The 14,254-nt window shown below is 45.3% G+C and overlaps 1 long non-coding RNA gene across 1 annotated transcript in view; it reads right to left on the bottom strand.

Moving 5' to 3' along the window:
• Positions 1–14,254, bottom strand: part of LOC308636207 — a 770,476-nt gene that overhangs the window by 313,834 nt on the left and 442,388 nt on the right. The gene's annotated exons all lie outside the window — the stretch shown is intronic.

The raw sequence follows: 14,254 nt of genomic DNA, 5'->3' as shown, positions 1-14,254 counted from the left end.
GAGTGGAGGTCTCCTATGCCCAACCTGGTGCTCCTGCTGCTTTACTCTGCTGCCAGGGATATTTTTGCCTTAGGACATTACACCATCCCAGCCCAAGTCTGTGTCCCCAGCCCAGCGGCAGTCCTACGACCTGATACTGTATCATATTTCTGCCCACATACAGCTAACTCAGGGTGATAGGAGCCACCTGAAAACCAAGGTTTGCCTGGTTTGAGGGCATCACCCCAGATCCCTCAGATATTGACATAAACTGGCAGTCACACTGCCAGGCTGTGATGTCCCTAGGAGGAGGCAGACAGAGGTGGACAGAGCCCACACACTGGCTGGAACAAAGGGTTCCAGAGGTGCCTGCTGGCGGCTCACAGTGAAGCCAGGTGGTGGGTGGCATTCTCCCCACAGTTATCCATTAGGCCGTGTCTCATCCACCCATAGTCAGTTTCCATGACAACAGCAAGCTCCTTATCCATCGAATTCATCCTTATAGATTCCCACTCCAGCTGCCTGAGCCCAGGCTCCTCGCCCAGCTGCTGCATCAGCCCATCGGCTCTGGATTGCAGGTTTAGCAGTGAACTGTCAAGCTGCCAGATAGAGCCTCCCGGGAAGTGCCTGGAAACTGACTAGCCCTTGAAAACAACCACATAATCACTTCTTAATTGGATTAGAAGTGACTCTCTGCTCCCCTTTTAGAGCTCCCTCCCTCCTCTCCTCCGAGCTCAGCATTGGAGAGCCCCTTTCCTTTCTGCCCAACCTCCCAGGCCAAGAAAATGCTACAGGACTGCTGCTCCAAAGCCAATTACTAATCCCAGGGAAGTCTCTAGTCTGGGGGGACCTGGGGACCCACAGGGAGGAAAAATAGCCCCGTGTGGGAACACTGTCTCTCAGCCAGCCCTACTCCTGGATCTGCCCGCTGCTTTTCCCTCTGGGTTTTGGCCTCCCTGTCCCTCCTCTCTAGACACCACCTCCTTCACAGCCCAGCTCCAAATTCACTCCCACCAGGAAGTCTTCCTTTCTGAACATTCTCTGCATCTTCTCGGAGTGGCTATATTTGGTTCCTGCAACACAACTTGGTATATGTTGCGTCAGAGAAGGGGGAGATCCCTAAAGCTATTTATTTTCTGAAGCTAATTTTTTTGGGGTATGTTTTCTTTCTTTGCAGGAAAATTCTTGTAGTGAACATATGTTGTTTATCTGCCCAACATCCCCTCTTTGGACTACAAACCCTTCTGCTGGTGACATTATATAATGTCTCTTTCTCATGGAAAACTTATTCCATGGGATTTAGGTGGGGCTGCCTCCTCCAACAGGGGTAAGTACCTAAAGGAGGCCCGGCCAGAGGACTGGTCAATTTGTAGGCCATGGTGGTTGGTTCCTGGATGACCCCATGACCATGCAGAGCCAATCAGAATCTTCCCTGATATTCCTGTACACTCTGCTAGTTCCCTGACCAATATTCATCCTGCCTCCCCACCCCCAGTCCTGATTCTCATGAACAAAGACAGTTGGAGATATCTGCCTTTTCACACTGTCTTACAGCTAGGGGTTGTCATGGCACTTGGTTCTGGTCAATAAGACATGGGAGGAAGTTGCTGGGAGAGATGATGGGAAACGGTTTCAAAAGGAACAGACGCAGCTGCCAGGGCTGCTTTTGACCGAATTCTGACTAATCACTACCTCTAAAATCAAGACATCTTAACGTGGAGGCTGTTATTCCAGCCATATGGAGAGGAAAGCCCACCAAGAGACAGAGCCAGTGAAGCAGAGAAAGAGAGATGACAGTATCAGTAAAGTCCCTGCATTGAGCCATACCTGCAACTTTAGAACATCCCAGTTTGGGGAGTTGATAAATCCTTTTCCGACTAAGTAGGTTTGTATTGGATTTCTGTCTCTTTTCTGTGAAATATCCTTGAAACTGCTCTGTTTCTACTCACTGCCCTCCTAAGCTGTCCTACATGAGATGCTGCACGCAAAGGTGACACACCATAAATATCAATGCAAATGATTTGGAACTCCCCAAATTCTTATTCAGATGCTACCTTTCCCCACATCAGACTAGGAACTGAACAATCATCTCCCCATGCCTCATGGAGCCTCACTGGCAATATAAGAAAATATGGAGTCTGAACTACTACTCTGGAGAGATGGAGAATGGGAAGGAGGGTTCATTCTAACCTTCAGGGGAAAACTGATCAAGGGCCCATAAGCTTAGTCCAGGATCACAATCTGTTATTTTAAAAGCTCTTGAAATAGTCTAACTTGGAACCTGCCTCCTCCAGAGTAGCAACATAAACAGAAACCCTCTCATATGGCCAGAATTCTGCCCTACAAACTCGTTTTTCTTGTTCTTGGTTACTGTCCTTTGACTAATGAATCCCTTTATTGGGAAGCTTGTTAAATTTGAGTAGACACACATGGAGGGGGCGGTCAGCCATGTGTTCACTGTAGCACGGCTCCCGTTGGCTGGGAGTAGCCTGCGTAGCTGACAGGCCAGTGGGAGAGGATGCCACCATTCTGCCCTCCTCAACACTCTGCCCTGGCTGTGGGTCTCCTGCCCCTGTTCAAAAATTAAAACCTTTTTAACAACAGCTACACCTTGAGCACTCATAGAGAAACGATGCTAATGTAGGGTTTTGAAGAAGGGGACGTATCCCCAAAACAGTCAAGGAAAGCCCCATAGGAAGGATGAAATAGTCTGTGTAGAGGCAGCAGGTGTGAGGAGGCTAGGCTGCCCACCCAGAGCAGAGTTGGGGCCACAGAGTGCACAGAACAAAGGTGAGGCTGGTTTGCTTGTGGGAGAACAGGGAACTGATGGAAGGCTTTGAATGCAGGTTTAATCTGTATTTGGTGGAAAAATCAATGGGGAGACTGGCCAGATCTTGGACAAGAGGGAGACAAGATAAAAATAGTGCTAATGATCCAGACATCTGCTCGTGGGAGGATGAGCACCCAGAGAGAAGGAGGCGAGGCGCTCACCCAGGATGCTGCGACAGGGATCAGCGTGCACGGTATGATTTTGCAAGTGGGAGGAATTGGTATTGATTGAGCAACTCCTCAACTCTAGACAAGGCTCCATCTCTTAAAGAAAGGCGGCTGGAGCTCTGGCTTAGAAATCCCACCCCAAGAGGCTGAGGGCTCCAGGAGTCCAGCTGCTGCTTTGGGATCCGTTGCTGCCAAATGTCATCACACATAACCCTTGGTGAGCAGGGTCCTCAGCTGTCCAGGACTTTCTTTCCATTGGCAGTGACCAACCAGGGAGCCTTGGAGCAGAAGAGAGTGGGGAGCAGGCTGCCGAGAGGCTTTGTCTCAGGTTAGCCAAGTTGAAAGACAAGGAAGAGAAGTGGAGAATCTTTAGTCTCCACATTTTCTGGGCATACAGATCCCAGACCAAATAAGGAGAAAGATGGGATGCATTTGCACAATAACTCAAGACAGGGTCTCCATAGCAACAATTACCCAAAAATCCACTCCCGACAGTCGCAACAGCAGGAGCTAGCAAAGAAGACTGGGGGTGGGAGACGTGCGTGGGGGCTCAGAGAATGGCTTCCTTTTATTCTTGAACTGAAGGAAGTGCTGATGGCAGGAACCAAGGCATCCCAGAGCCTTCTAAGCCAAGAGCCTTCAGCAGCAGAATCTGAAGAGAGCCTTAAGGGAGCGACTCAAGGCCTGGGCATGGGACACTGGCACTGTGCTCTCAGGCATATGATCAGGGATCATCAGGGAATCATCCCTCCCACCACCCACCTTGTGGAAAAGACTTCTCCATGGTCTCCAGAGGGTTTGGGGCAGGCTGGGCATGGACCTAGCTTCCAGAGAAGTCAAAGACTTGGGGGCAGTTTGAATCAGCCTGAAGACAGGGCACAGCCCAGAAATGGCTCAAACATGACATGGGATGGGAGACTTGAGTTCCAGCATACTCTTCCCCACCCCCAAACTTGCTGTAGAACTCCTGTTTCCCCACCACGCAATGTATAACCTAAGCCCAAGAACTGTCACCCGGTGGAGTGAACAGTATGAGATGGAAAATGCTGTTGGCAAAGTCAAGTCCAACACAAGGACAAGAGTTGTCCCTGTGGCCTTGCAGAGAAGCCTGAGAAAGTAAGCCACACCCAAGACTCTCCTCAACAGGTAGGGACATTCCCTAGGTTGGCGGAGAGCCATTGGAAGGAATGCATTGGGGACCTAGAGTGCCAGAGAGGTATCAGAGAGGGGGGTTGGTGGGTGGGGGTAACTTAGCAGCATAAGTGTCTTCTGTTCCTCCCAGCAGACAGATGGAGGGCTGGCAGAGTAAGCTTGAAGCAGGCAGGGAAATGTGTAACTTCCAGTTTTTATTTTATTTTTTTTAAAGAAGTTTGACTTAAAAAGGAAAAAACATTTTGGAGAAACCTAAATCCAACCTGCCCCACCCCCTACACACACTTTTCCATTTTTCTCCTTGTCTGGTGCTTAGGAGTCTCTGGCTATTTTTCAGCTTCTGGAGCTCAGGTTAATGTCTCTAGGGAAAAAAGCAAATTTTTTTTTTCATCTTAATTTTAGGGATGAAGAAAGAAAAGGCAGTTTGACTTTCTCTTTAGAACAGAAAAAAAGGCTCTACTAGGTCTCACCTACACTTGAGAAGCCCAGGTTTTTGGAAGAAAGCAACTCTGAAGAGCTTATGAATATTATGAGTGTTCTCTAGTCATGTGATTGTCCCCCACTGCATGAGGCAGAGGACACCCAAGACTACCTACCAACTCCCCTAGAGAGTGACACCCTTATTCTGAGTTATGGTGGAAGGCATTAAGCTAGAGCATGTCTTGAGTTATTTTTGCTGTTCCAGGGTCTCTCCTTTGCTCTCCCTTCCTCCACCCCAAAATGTATCCCCCCTTTGGATTTTTTTCTCCCTTACCATAGAGAGTCCTCTCATTCCCAAAGGTCCTCAGTGGTCATTCTTTCCACCACTAGAGCTGAATTTCTTTCCCTTCCTACTGGACTGAGCAGGAAAAAACAGATCAAGAAAAAGGCTACCTGAGGAAAGCTGGCTGGACCCTCGGGCAGGGCCTCCCAGGATGCTCCAGGTCTGGTCCTCAACACTAGAGTCAGCTGGTCTAGGACACTTAAACGTGACTCTCAGGACTGACTCCTGCTGACCAAACTAAGTGATGAGCATCCAGAATGCCACTTCCTAAACCAGGCACATACCAAAAGATTTGTACCCAAAAAACATACCCAAAGAACTCTCGAAGCTCAATAGCAAGAAAACAAGCAACCCGTGTGTGTGTGTGTGTGTGTGTGTGTGTGTGTGTGTGTGTGTACCGGGGATTGAACTCAGGGGCATTCAACCGCTGAGCCACATCCCCAGCCCTGTTTTGTGTTTTATTTAGAGACAGGGTCTCACTGAGTTGCTTAGTGCCTCACTTTTGCTGAAGCTGAATTTGAATTCGATCCTCCTATCTCAGCCTCCTGAACCGCTGGGATTACAGGCATGTGCCACCATACCTGGCGCAACCCAACTTTAAAAATGAGCAAAAAGCACTTCACCAAAGAAAATATAAAGATAGAAAATAAAAGCACAAGAAGATGTTCAACATCATCATTCATTAGGGAAAAAGCATCTTCAGCCCACAACGAGACACCACTACACATATACTAGAAAGTCACACATATAAAACAAACATAATACAAAACACTGACAATAGCTGGGCCCAGTGGAACAGGAGACTGAGACAGGAGGATTGCAAGTTCAAAGCCAGCTTCAGCAACTCAGTGCAGTCCTAGACAACCTAGCGAAACCCTGTCTCAATATAAAAAATAAAAAGGACTGGAGATGTGACTCAGTGGTTAAGTGCCTCTGGGTTCAAGCCCCAGTACAAAAACAAAAACAAAACACCAACAATACCAAGTGCTGATGAGGATGCAAAGCAAGCAGAACATTCAGACCTTGCTGGTGGGAGTGCGAAATGGAACAGCCACTAGAGAAAACAGTTTAGCAATTTCTTACACAGTAGGCACATACTTCCTGTATGACCCAGCAATCTCATTTCTAGGTATTTACCCAAGAGAAATGGAAACTTCTGTTCACGCATACATTAAGAGAAACATGCATGAATATTTATGTTGGCTTTATTCATAGTCACGAAAAACTGGATACACCCAAATATCCTCGAACTAGAGATAGATAAAAATGAAAATTTAAATTTAAAAACCTGTGATACAGCTGGGTGAGGTGGCATGCACCTGTAATACCAGTACTTGGGAGGCTGAGGCAAGAGGATCACTTAAGTCCAGGAGTTTTGAGACTAGCCTGGGAAATATAACAAGATCCCCCAAACAAAACAAAACATCCATTCAATGGAATATTACTCCTCAGCAATACAAAGGAACTACTGATAAATGAAATGACATTGGATGTGTTAAGCTAAGTCAAGGTGACATTGTATGATTCCATTTATTTGACATTTAGGAAAAGAAATATCATAGAGATAGAGAACAGATCAGTGGTCATCGGGGGTCAAGGGAAAGAGAGAAGGTGTGATCCCAAAGTGGCAGCAGGAGGGTGTCTTTGAAGGTAGAACTGTTCTGTGTCTTTGATTGTGTTAGTGATCTCACAACCCTAAGCATTTGTCAAAACTCATAGTATTGTACACCCAAAAAGAGAATTTTCCTATAAATTTTAAATAAAAATGAAAAAACACAACAAACATATGCCACTTTAGAGGCAGTTTAAAGAAAACAAAGTGGAAATGAAAATATTAGAGAGTGTTAGACTGGTAGATTGGGGAGGTCATCAGAATTTAAACATTTACAATCCTGATTTTGTCCAGGATGAAGGAAGAGATATTGATAAATTTTATACTTCTTTTTTTGTATCAAGAATGCTCTTTAAAATGGAAGGTTAACTGCTAGAAAAAACAGATATAAAATGCTTAGCTTCTAAACCAGTAGAAGCCATAAGATGAAGAAGAAAATAAGCAAATAAGCCTAGCAAGGTGGCACAAGCCTGTAATCTCAGCAATTTGGGAGGCTGACGCAGTAGGATTGCAAGTTTGAGGCCAGCCTCAGTAACTTAGTAAGGCCCTGTTTCAAAATAGAAATAAAAAATAAAAAAGGGGTTTGGGATGTTAGCACAGTGGTAGAACACCCCTAGGTTTAATCCACAGTCTCTCTATCTCTCTCTGTCTCTTTCTCTCTCTCTCTCTCACACACACACACACACACACATACACACACACACACGTGGTTAAAAAGACACTAAACAAGATAGTGGAAATGAATCCAAATATACTTTTGATCACAATAATGAAATAGATGAAACACACCAATAAAGACTATTTTTTTAAAAAATTCAGCTATTTGCTATATGCCAAAATAGAATGACCTGAGAAACTTACAAGGAGAATTGATTGAAGACAACAGACACAAAGAAAATATTAACACAAATAAAATTGGCATAGAAATATTACTATCCAAAAATGTGCAGTCTTTATTTAATACCTCCTGTTTGCAGAGCCCTGTCATGGGCCTGTGAGGGTGATATGGAACAAACATGACTCTTAAGGGACTACAGTTAGAGTGGTAACTACATGATACTAAATTATTTAGTCAACAAATATTTGTTTGATAACTGTGCAAGCCAGCAAAAGACGGTTTCTAAAAGAGCGAAAAGGAGTGGCTCCTACCTGGAATTCCAACAATAGAAATATTTATTAACCCTTGTAGTAGTTGGTTTCTTTATGAAACATGCCTTCTTGTATTCATGCCCCCATATAGTTTCCTGCTTTGAATCTGGGCTGGACTGGTGACTCATTTAATAAATAGGATTTGGCAGAAGAGAAATTCCAATTCTGGGCCAATTATGAAGGCCCAGAAACTTCTGCTTTTGCAAATTGGTGAATAAATCTGCCATGTATTAAGTACAATTATATACTCCTGGGGATGTTGTGGGACTACAAAGAGAGGAAAGGTATCTGATCTAGCCATCCCAGCTGAGTTCAGCCTTCCAGCAATCCTTGCCAAAGTGCCAGCCTTGGACATTGTACCAGTTGACCCCCAGGCAGTGGCAACTCCAGTGACATCATATGCAGCAGAACTGCCTGCCAAGCCCAGTCAAACCTGCAGAATCATGAGAGATAATAAAACGGTTTTCATTTTAAATGGGAAAGTTTGGAAGGTGTTTGTTATGCAGCTATACAGAATAAAAACAATCATTTTCAATGTCTGTTAGACACTGTGCTTGCTAATTTTTTCCATTAATGCTTGGTTATTTAATGCTTTCAACTTAGAGATATGTGTAACTAACTCCCACCTTACCAATAGGGAAACTGAGACTTGGAAAGATGGTCACACAACTACTAAGGAATAGAAGCATGATTTGAACAGAGCTTCTTGACCATGTTCTACACACATACATCCACTGCATTATGTGGCCAGGTGAGGGTGCCAAGGGGTGAAAGAATATTCCAGAGCAAATCACATTGCCTGTGTCCCTCCTACCATGACTTCCCTTTACGGTTTCCCGTTTCTTTTTTTAAAAAATACTTTTATTTTATTTATTTAATTTTTCATGTGGTGCTGATGATGGAACCCAGTGCCTCACACATGCCAGGCAAGTGCTCTGCCACTGAGCTACAGCCCCAGCCCCTCCCCTCTTTCTTTTTTTCATCCTGTGCTACTAAGGAGGGAAGTGAATTCTGGAAACATGATCAGATTAGTAGGTGGATGACATAGTTGGGGATTTTATTATAGTTTCAACACATTTAACAACAAGCACTAATTACTCTCAGTGTTTGGTAGTCGTTTGAGAACATGTAAATGCTACATCTGCTCACTGCCTCTTTTTCCTTCCAGACAAAAGAACACATGTTCCTGACAAGGTGTACTTGTTTCCACCTGAAGTCACCTGAGCTTTGAGATAGATGGGGGAAGAGCTGAATTTTTAGGGCACTCTTCTCCCCCATGGCCCAGGAAAGTCTTCAGGACTTTTCTGGATGCATCAGGTGTTAGAGATCATCTATTCCCCACCTCATTTTCACAGATGAGAAAACAAAGAACCACAGAGAGGTATGGTTTCATCAAAAAACCCAGACAGTTTTGATCAGTCATGTTAGGACATCTTCAGAAGTCTCCTCTAGTCCTCTCTGAACTCTAAGGCCTGTGGATTCTCCTCTCCAGTTTAAAATAGGTTCCTGGGATTTGGCTTAGAGTGCTGAGAACAACCTGGATTTGTCAAGAGCAGAACATGGCAGAGGGGCTCAACCTTTGGACATTCAGCACCATGGACAGCCCAACAATCCTACTACAGAGGCGGTGGGAGGCTGGTTGCTCAGCAAATCAGAGTATTGGAATAATCCCAGAGACCATCTAGTCCTGTCTCCTCAGTTTTCATGAGAGGAAGCCCAGGGAAAGAGACACATCTTGGGCAAGGTCACACAGCAAGTAGTGGAGAGCCAAAGATGGGAACTGGGAACCTACGCCTTAGTGGCACAGAGCTTGAGTCAAGTTCTCCAGAATCAAAATCTCCTCCTCTTGGAAATGACAAGGAAGAAAATAGAAGACAAGAAAACAAGAGAAATAAAAGAAACTGAAAGAGCACCTGGCCCTGATGGGAAGGTCTGTGATTTGACCTCTAATTGCCAATTCTTGACAGGATCTTCCTACTTCTCCAAGGTGATGTGGCCTTTCAGCTACAATTTAGTTACCATGGCAACCTTATTCCAGGTTTCATCTCCATGGCAATTCATTAGAGTTTTTCACCCTCTGGTATGTGCACACGTGGCTGACCATATGTACATCCCCAAAATTTAATATAAAATCATGTTTTTGAAGTGAAGTTTCTCATTATCTAGCTCTGTACCCAGGAGCATAACAAGGCGCATTCTAGAACGGACAGGGCCCAGGGCATGGAAAAAGGTTCTGCATTGTTATTGCAAACCTCTCCTAATTATTACAGCTCAGCACATCGTAAGCTTACCATGGGCACAAATAATTTCTCCCTTCCTGTGATCTCCCTAGCTCCCTGTTCCATGGCAAAGGCTCTGTGTTGACTGTGCCAGTGAGAGGTGCCAGGGCAAAGAGACAGAAAGCTGGTCCTTCAGACTACAACCTCAGCCCCAACCCAGGGGTGCCCCTCCTGCTTCTCTTATCCACTACATCCCAGTTTGAGGCACCCTTGGAGCTGGCAGCCTAGGTGGCAAGGATGTCAATAAAGAAGGTAGCCACTGTTTGAATATTGGTTCCACCACCTCCTGTCACGGGCTTCAATTTCCTCTATTTCAAGTAAGCAAGCTACTTGGGGACTCCCCTGACCCCAACAAGCCCCATCCCGCAGGAGGGCCACAGCTGCTTTCCTGTGCCAGAGATGCTGTCAGAAGTGTCAGCTTCCCCTGCTTTGGGCTATTACCAGGCTCTGTCCTGATGATGAGAAGCTTAGTTTGGCAGTTGTTGATGGCAAACAATTCCATTCTATGAAAAGGAGAGTAAATAATGCCTTAAAATGGAATTGTTTATGGGACAAAAAATAGTTAAAGAGACTTGGTGGCAAATGATTTCGAAAGAGAAAGATGGGCCCTATTCTATGAGGTCTTCCAGGTTTGACCTAAGAACTTGAGCTTGTGAGCATGAGGCCTAGCCTCCTTTCCCAATATAAGAAAGATACTTGTTACCTTTCCTAACCCTTTCGCATGCTCGCTTGGCCAGCTCTTTCTCTAACCCCACCCCTGCCCCAAGCACCCTAGTGATTGTACATAGCAGAAGCAGACACATGGGGAGCAGATTCTAGGCTGCCATTGTCTGGCTATAACCTGACCTCTCTGAGCTTCCATGGTCTCATCTAAGAACCCCGATATACAGGGTTGCTGTGAGAATTAAATAACGAGCAGTACTGGTTGCTCCCCACCTTGCTCCTCCTCATCTCTCCCATCACTTCTGTTAAATGGTTACAGCTTCCATCCTGGAGCATGAAGATGCTTTCTGCAAAAATGATCCCAAGACCACAGGGGCAGAGAAGCTGGGACACGAGGACTCCTGTTACCATGAGTCATAAGCTAAGCTTTTTCATCAGAGTTCATCTGTAAGGCAGGAGCACATGCTAGAGCCGTTCCACTCACCTGGAGAGAGGCTCAGAGACCTGGAGACAACATAATACCCAATAATAGGGGATCAGTTAGTTAAAGTATGATATGTGCACAAAAGAAAAGTGTACATCCCTTAAAATTATGGTGTATGTGGCTCTTAGTTTCTGACATGAAACTTCATCACCATTTATTATCAAGTGAAAAAATGATCTCACAATATATGTTCAAAACAGAACATATACTATAACATTTTTTGGAGAAAAATAATCTCAATTTTAACTCTTATCAATCCCTAAACATATGAAAAGATAAATGCCAAAGGATTCATGGTGATTCTTCCTCAGTTGAAAGATTGTGGCTTTTTGCCTGTTTTTCTTTCTTTGTTACTATAAGGATTAATGATTTTAAAAGCAAAACTACTCTGAGGATGACCTCTGTGGTTTTTGCAGTCTCCTCTGAGCTGGCATTCAACGACCTGGCACATCATGGCTCTCTCTCATGCTGGATTAGGGACTCTGTGATTGAGCATCTCATATTTCTCTGGCCTAACGAACTACATCCTTTTCTGACCTTGAAACTCACATGGATAGAGACAGAAATGCATCTATCCTTTAAAACATTTTTTCCACTTAATTCATTGCATTATCAAAAGCTTTTATCAAGCTTTTATAAAAACTGTTCTTGTTCTGCTGCCCAGTTAGGTTTTGGGGGTGGGGGACTCTCAGCAGTCACAGCCATGCACCGTCTGTGTGAACTTGGCTTGGACAAGCCAGTGGGAAAGTAAGCAGCATAGTGATGTAAGCCCTCTATCATTCCCGTTCCAGAGCACATCTTGCTGGCGGGGTACATCAGACCCTAGAAGTACACCCCTGACTCAGACGACGTGACATGGAAGACTTAAACTGGTCTCTGAGATGGATGGAACCAGCTACCCTCAACCCAGCCCTAGTGCCTGGGGCTTCAGCAGCTGCAGGCTGGGATTAGTTTCTTGCTCACCCCACACAGTACCCAGCCCACAACAGAACCGAAGTTGACACTGAATAAACTTGGGCAATTCCATTAAACTGTAACTGCTTCCTCTTCTATAAAAGGAAACTAGGAGAATATCTGCTCCTCTTATTAACTCCCTAACTACATGACCTCAGGCAAACTTTTTGGGCCTCAGTTTCCTTATCTATAAAATGGAGGTAGTAATACAACTCTCCTCATGGGATGGGAGCTCTGTTTGGCATAATGGGTATTCAACACATTATTTCCACTCTGCTTATTAAAGTGCTTTAAAACTACAAAATGCCTTGCAAATATGAATTCCTCTTTTTCTATCCAGGGATCCCATTTCAGAGAACCAACTCTATTTTATTGGTTGAGAGTTTGTGTAATACACAAAACTAACAATAATCATAATTATCTTTAGTGGGTGTCTATGAAATGCCAGCCCCTATGCCTATTTTACACATCTATCATGGGAGCTATAGACCTTATTGCTCCCATTTCATAGATGAGGAAACTGAGGCACAGAGAGGTTGAGCTTTTTCCAAATCATGGAGCTAGGACGTAGAACAGCCAGGATTTAACAGACAAAAGTCCAAGGCTTCTCTCCTGAATCCAGGACCCTCTGAAATTTGGCCTCTGCATTCTGGGCAGGCCTCTTAGGAAGGGCTTTGTTACCTAAAGATTGAGAGTGGGAGGGGGGATTCTTGAGATGAGGCCCCCTCCTCCATTCTTCACAGCACCCAAGTCTCAGGATTCTGATCCAGTGTGGCCCTTCTCTGAAGCTGTGTGCCTTTTGTTTTCCTCTCTTTCATAACTCAGTGTTCCCACCCCTGCCTGAAGTTCAGGTAGGCAGCTCAGCACATGTCGAAGGCCTTTAGGGCTCTGGGAAAACAAAAAAGGACTACATGTGTGATCCCTCACTCTCCACCCCTCTCCAGGACCTTGCTCCTTCTTGAGGTATGAGCACTGCCCTTGTGTGCCTGCACGCATGAGCACACACCCATGCACATGTCCACTAGTGGACATCACATGGTGGGGGGTGTCAAACACACATGGTACTGTACAGATGTCTTCACTGTGTTTTTTAATTTTTCCTGTATAGGAAATTTAACTCTTGAATCACCCCCACTCCTGCCTCCGTCCCCAGCCACATTTAATAGAAGACCATTTTATGAGAGGGAAGGTCTGATGGTGTTCATTCTAACGTGTCAGGCAGAAAAGAGAAGCCCTTATTCCTCATGAAACTCATTTTCCAGTCTTTGGGGCTATACATGACTGCCTGAAGCTGAGTGGTGTTCTCCAGGTCAGGTCACTGGGTGGCCAGGCTTCAGGCACCTGTACTACTTGGAGCCAGGTGTCCCAGTTGCCTAAATCATCAAGGGTTGCACCCTCCATCAGGTTGGCTACCTGTGAGTCACACCAAATCATCATGGAACATTCTTTTACCTGGAGGATTTGTCTCAGATACTTAACAAGGAGTGTTTGGCCCCTGGCCTCACTGGCCTGCCCTGGCCCACTGAATAAACCTGTAAGCCCGAGATTGGGGCAACAGGACAAAGGGGGAAAGAAATGCTCCACAATATTGATAATTCTGATGGCAGGAGCCACAAAAATTCCAGGTCCTTTAGTCAATGACTGTCTATGCTTTTGTTGAGATACTTCCCCTACCACCTCCTCCCTTAGGAGGAGACAGGAGAAGGTTCCCTATGCTTCTTGTTCCAAAGCCAGTGAAGGCGTCAGCCATCTTCTTTCTCATTCTTCATTTCCATTCCTGGCAAAAGAGGAGTGCGGAAGAAATCCATCAGAGCCTTCCCTGCCCCAATCTCCCCAAGTACAGGGGTTCTGAGTGGGGCCAGCACTGGGCCAAGGGGATATGCAGAGGCCCCAAAGTCCCTCTAGTCTCCCCAATTTCAGCTGCCCCCCCAGACCAAACACTTGCAGATCACAGAACTGTCTGTCCCCTCCTCTTGACCAGTGAACACCAAGGTTCTTACTGCTTAATACAGATCTTAGAGAAGCTGGCATCTCCAGGAGGCACTGGGTTTGGGGGTCAGCTGGGGCATCTCCTAATGGGTGGTTCTAATTCCTCCAAAGAGGACTGCAGTTGGAGGCCATTTTCTCATTTTAAATATGATGGGTCCCCTTCCCCCTCCGGAAAGCAACAAGGAGTCTTCTTTGAGGGCAACTCATCTACCATAAGGGTGTAGGCAAAACAA

Source organism: Spermophilus citellus (genome assembly GCF_964194105.1).
Source record: "Spermophilus citellus genome assembly, chromosome: 17".
Lineage (NCBI taxonomy): Eukaryota > Metazoa > Chordata > Mammalia > Rodentia > Sciuridae > Spermophilus > Spermophilus citellus.
Note: the sequence above shows the minus strand (reverse complement) of the source record. Positions and strands in the feature narration are given on the sequence as shown.